This window comes from Hordeum vulgare, chromosome 2H (assembly GCF_904849725.1).
Source record: "Hordeum vulgare subsp. vulgare chromosome 2H, MorexV3_pseudomolecules_assembly, whole genome shotgun sequence".
In the NCBI taxonomy this organism is placed as follows: domain Eukaryota; kingdom Viridiplantae; phylum Streptophyta; class Magnoliopsida; order Poales; family Poaceae; genus Hordeum; species Hordeum vulgare.
In genome coordinates, this window is record NC_058519.1 from 588,587,570 (window position 1) to 588,593,569 (window position 6,000).

Consider the following 6,000-nt stretch of genomic DNA (forward strand, 5'->3'; position numbering starts at 1 on the left):
TCTTTATGTTTTGATTCCTGGTTTACTTCCTTTTCTCCAATCCGTGTATTTCCAAGTTTCCGCCCCGCCAGCCCGACAGCCGGGAGCCGTTCTGTGACTGGGTCGGCTTTTCTGGCCTTAGAACATAGGACTTAGATTTTTTGAAGCCATCAAGACTTAAAGACTTAGACATAAACCAACAGAGGCCGGCCTGAATGAGATCGTAAATTTCATCGAGCCAACCCGAGCCGGCAACCCTTTTGTAGTCGAACTTTGCATGGATCCGGCCTTACCTAGCGTCGCCTCGCAAGCCGGACGGCCGGAGCCGGTCTGCAAGCTGATACGAGGTGACCAGGGTTCAGTTCGGCTTACACTATGTGTTCATCTACAACGTAGGGAAGGTGTCCGGGCGGCTAGCGAGCCAGCAAGGGGCGTCGCAGAGTGAGCACTTTAGATATGAATTCGAAAAAGAAGCATGAGGCGTGCTCTTTCTATTGCATTCATCAAGGATCCCTGAAGAGGGAGAAAGATACATTTGTGCATGCTCTTTCCGTGTTTGGTACTTGCCTTCTAGCAGTAGAACGGGCGAAGCAACGCCGCGTTCCATGGATGTTCCATCTCTTGGCCGGAGTCATCCCTCTTGTGCTTCCTTGGCTTTTGGGCATCGATCAAGTAGTAAGCATTGTTGTGCAATGCCCTACTAATGATGAAGGGTCCCTCCCATGGGGATGAGAGCTTGTGCTGGCCGGCAGTGCGCTGGATTCTTTTGAGGACCAAGTCTCCCTCCCTGAAAGAGAGAGGCTTCATCTTTTTGTTATGGTAGTATCTCAGCTTCTGTTGGTAGATGGCCGTCCGGCTCAAGGCCAAGTCCCTTGCTTCTTCGAGGAGGTCCACGCCATCTTCTCTTGCCTCCTTCGCCTCCGTTTCCATGTATAAGGTGACCCGAGGCGAGTCGAACTCGATATCTGTGGGGATAATAGCCTCGGATCCGTATACGAGGAAGAATGGAGTGAAGCCGGTCGACCGGTTGGGCGTGGTGCGGAGGCTCCATAGTACAGTCGGCAATTCTTCGATCCAGCAGCCGGCCGACCTGACAAGTGGTGCCACCAGTCTTGGCTTGATGCCGGCCAGGATCAGGCCGTTGGCCCTCTCCGCTTGGCCATTCGACTGGGGATGTGCCACTGATGCCAAGTCGAGTCGGATGCCTACCTTGGAGTAGTAGAGCGCCATAGCGCCTTTGGCAAAGTTGGTGTCGTTGTCGGTGATGATGCTGTGGGGGACGCCATATCGAACAGAGATGTCTGTGATGAACTTGACAGCCGTGGGGCCATCAAGCTTCTTGATAGGTCTGGCCTCGATCCACTTGGTGAATTTGTCCACGGCTACCAAGAGATGGGTCATGCCACCACGAGCTGTCTTGAAGGGTCCTACCATTCCATCCCCCAGACGGCGAACGGCCATGACAAGGGGATGGTTTTGAGGGCCGAAGGCGGCATGTGGCTCTTTGCACTGAAGAACTGGCAACCTTCGCATTTGTCGACCAGATCCATGGCCTCCTCGAGGGTCGTGGGCCAGTAGAATCCATGGCGGAATGCCTTGGCCACCAGGGTTCTAGAGGCAGCATGATGCCCACACTCCCCCTGGTGAATGTCTCTGAGGATCTCCTGTCCCTTTTCTGACTCGACGCAACGCTGGAACACGCCCATCACGCTGCGCCGCAGCAACTCGCGATTGATGATGGCATAGGCTGCAGACCTGCGCTGGATCTGCCTCGCATGTGCCTCGTCTTGAGGAAGCTCGCCATGAAGGAGGAAGGCCAGGATAGGTTGAGCCCATGACGGAGCCGACACAAGGGCTGGCTCCGCCTCGACCTGACTGTTAGGGGCTTTTGCAGCCCCCGTGCTTGGTGAAGCAGCGGTCGTGGACTCGAGACGAGGTGTCTCTGGTGCTGTAGTGGCAGCTCGCTCGCCGTCAACCTCCATGACGTCCACCCACTGAGGTTTAGATTTCCACCATGCTTGCCAACTACACCTTCAAGGGTGGAACTCCTAAGAAACTAGGTGATCCCGGAGTGCCCACTCTACCTTGCTCCATTAAAGGAAACTACGTTAGAACTGCTTTATGCGATCTTGGAGCTGGTGTTAGTGTTATGCCTCTCTCTCTTTATCATAGACTTGAATTGGATAAGTTGACACCCACAGAAATCTCCTTGCAAATGGCCGACAAATCAACTGCTTTTCCTATCGGCATTTGCGAGGATGTGCCTGTTGTGGTTGCTAACGTTACTATCTTAACGGACTTTGTTATCGTGGATATTCCCGAGGATGATGACATGGCGGTCATCCTTGGAAGACCCTTTTTAAACACTGCAGGGGCTGTTATTGATTGCAACAAAGGCAATGTCATTTTCCATGTTAACGGTAATGAGCATACGGTGCACTTTCCGAAGAAACAATATCGAGTACATTGCATCAATGCTATTGAAAAAACTTCATCAATTCTTATTGGGAGCTTTGAATGCCCTATACCTATTGTCAAGATGAAGTATGATTTACTTGTTGGGGATATGCACATCCCCGTTGAGGTAACCTAGTGATTATTCGAAAATTCTCCGGTTCTATGTGATTCTAAAAAAGTTTGTCAAGGAGACTTGATCAACCTCATTGATGGATTTCTTTTGATGACCATGAGATGGATGAATCTAGGAGTCACAACCCTCTGTCCCCAACTTGTATTTTCTGTTGCTTAGAAGAAAAATGATAAATTTAGTTTTATTTTCCCTGTTTTCTGCTCTCTCTGTCCCTTAGAAAAGTGTCCCGAAAATAAAAGTTCTTCAAATGCCCTGAAATTCAAGTATGAGTTTTTCTAGAATTTTTGAAAAATTATGTGATAGAGACACTTGCGCCAGTGGGTCACAAGCCCACCAGGCCCGCCCACCCCCCTTGCCGGGCCTGGCAAGCATGTGGGGCCCACGTGGCCCCCCTCCACTTATTCCAGCTCCCATCTCCTTCTCCTACCTCCAAAACAAATTCATTCCACAGCTCAAACCCGTGTTCTTGCTCCTCTTGCTGCATTTTTCGATCTCCTTGTGCAAAGCCCCATTCACCAAACTGTTTTGCGGAAATTGTTCCTTGGTATGTGACTCCTCCATTGGTCCAATTAGTTTTCGCTGTAGTGCTTTATTCGTTGCGTATTTTTGTTGCCTTGGTGACCCTGTTCTTGAGCTTTGCATGTTCATTTTAGTTGGTCCCAAGTAGTTTTGATGCGTGATATTGACTCTAGGCACTTGCAGGAGTAGTTGCTATGAGTTTTGTTGAGCCTCGTTCACTTTTCTCTTGAGTCACTAAAAATTTCAGAAATTTTCAGAGAAAGAAAAAGGGAAAGATGAGGAGGTTCCTAAGAGGCTCTTCAAGCCGTAACCCCAAGGAAGATGAAAATGAGAAGAAGAAACCCAAGTATCCGATCCCCCGAGTTGCAGAAGTTCGAGCATGCGAGTGGCCAAGTGCTACGGCTACAACAGACCTTTCCTGGCAACGGCGCCAGAAATCCTTCTGCTGCTGGCTACGCCTATAGGGACTTCCTTGGCAAATATGCAAAGGATTCCCCCGCAGCCTTGGAGCCTTCCGTTGGTGTTCCCTTGAAGAGGAAAGGGTGATGTAGCACTGCGGCGGTAAGTATTTCCCTCAGTTTGAGAACCAAGGTATCAATCCAGTAGGAGGATCGCGTCAAGTCACAAGTACCTGCACAAACACAAAGAGCTTGCACCCAACGCTATGAAGGGGTTGTCAATCCATTATAGATTGTTTGCAAAGTGAGAACTAAAAGCAAAAAGTAAACAAAGCAAAGTAAAAGTAAAAGTGGAGACGATAGTTGTGAATAGACCCGGGGGCCTTAGTGTTCACTAGTGGCTTCTCTTATGAAAGCAAGTAGACGGTGGGTGAACGAATTACTATCGAGCAATTGATAGAACCGCGCAAAGTCATGACGTTATCTATGGCAATGATCATATCTATAGGTATCACGTCCAAAACAAGTAGACCAATACTTTCTACATCTACTACTATTACTCCACACGTCGACCGCTATCCAGCATGCATCTAGTGTAATGAGTTCATAACAACAGAGTAACGCCTTAAGCAAGATGACATGATGTAGATGGACAATCTCAAATCTATTATGAAATCCCATCTTGTTACCCTTGATGGCAACAACATGATGCGTGCCTTGCTGCCCCTTCTGTCACTGGGAAAGGTCACCGCACGGTATGAACCCAAAACCAAACACTTCTCCCATTGCAAAAATCATAGATCTAGTTGGCCAAACAAAACCAAGACTCGGAGAAACTTACAAGGATATCAAATCATGCATATAAGAAATCAGCAAAGACTCAAATATAATTCATAGATAATCTGATCACAAATCCACAATTCATCGGATCTCGACAAACACACTGCCAAAGAGGATTACATCGGATAGATATCCATGAAGATCATGGAGAACTTTGTATTGAAGATCCAAGAGAGAGAAGAAGCCATCTAGCTACTAACTACGGACCCGTAGGTCTGAAGTGGACTACTCACGAGTCATTGGAGAGGCAATGATGTTGATGTAGAAGCCCTCCAGCTCCAAAGTCCCCTCCGGCAGGGCACCGGGAAGGGTCTCCGGATGAGATCTCGCGGAAACGGAAGCTTGCGGCGGCGGAAAAGTGGTTTCGTGGACGCCCTGATTTTTTCTGGGATTTTAGGGAATATATAGGCGAAAGAGCTAGGGCAGGGGAGCTCGAGGGGGCCACAAGCTTTGTAGCCGCGGGCCCCCCTGGCCGCAACTACAGGGCTTGTGGGCCCCCTGTGGGCCTCCTGCCTTGGCCCTCAAGTCCCCCGATCTTCTTCTGTTCTGGAAAAATTTATTTCGGGGAATTTATTCCGTTTGGACTCTGTTCCAAAATCAGATCTGGAAAGAGTCAAAAACACAGAAAAAACAGGAACTCGCACTTGGCACTGAATTAATAAGTTAGTCCCAAAAAAGATATAAAAGGTACATAAAACATCCAAAGTTGACAAGATAACAGCATGAAACCATCAAAAATTATAGATACGTTTGAGACGTATCACCAAGCGATGTGTTCTTACGCGCCGCCGGTCTTTATGAGGATTTTTATTACTTGGTGGAGAACGCAGGCCTTACCGCATTTGTTGAAGATAAGTGTCCACAATACCTCCTCCTCACTAATATTTTCGTGCAAAGCTTTAATTTCTATCCTAGGAAGGATCCTCCTATGGTTGAGTTCAAGTTATATGATATCCCCTAGCACATGTCACTTCAGGATTTTTGCAATGTTTACAAATTACCTTATGTTGGGGATATTCATGAACCTCGTCCACGGGACTTGTAGTCTTTCATTGATACTATTGTTGTAGGAGAGGACAGAGGAGTATCTTGCGTTAGAGTTGCTAGCATTCATTTTCCCGTGCTTCGGTATTTCTCATTATTTTTGGGGAAATGTTTGATTGGCCGTGGGAAAGCTGGGGCTCTTAGCTCCCCAGATCTTGCGGTTTTGCGCGAAGCTCTTTATAATGATAAAACTTATAGCTTGGGCGCTATAGTGGCTCAACGGTTGAACACAAACTGTACTAAAGGCGTTGTTTATGGAGGTATCTATGCTACCCGTCTTGCTAGACATTTTGAGATACCTATTAGACTGCACGAGGAAGAAGATATTCTTCTTCCTGAGAGATATCTAGATTATGATAGCATGCTTTGCCATGACTTTCTTGATAGAGATAACAATAAGAGGATGATTTATAACTTGGTGTTTAGCCAGGGTACTCGTGAGACTATTACTTTGCCTGCTCCTTCTTTGTTCAATCTTCATCTAGGCAGGTACATTATTATGCCCTTGGACATCTATGCATATTGGGGCATAGCGCCACCACAGGCTCCCGTGCCCGAGCTACCAGTCGAGTACCAAACGCCAGTTTATCAGTGGGAGCCAGAGGAGCTCACCCACCAGTGGCACCCTCA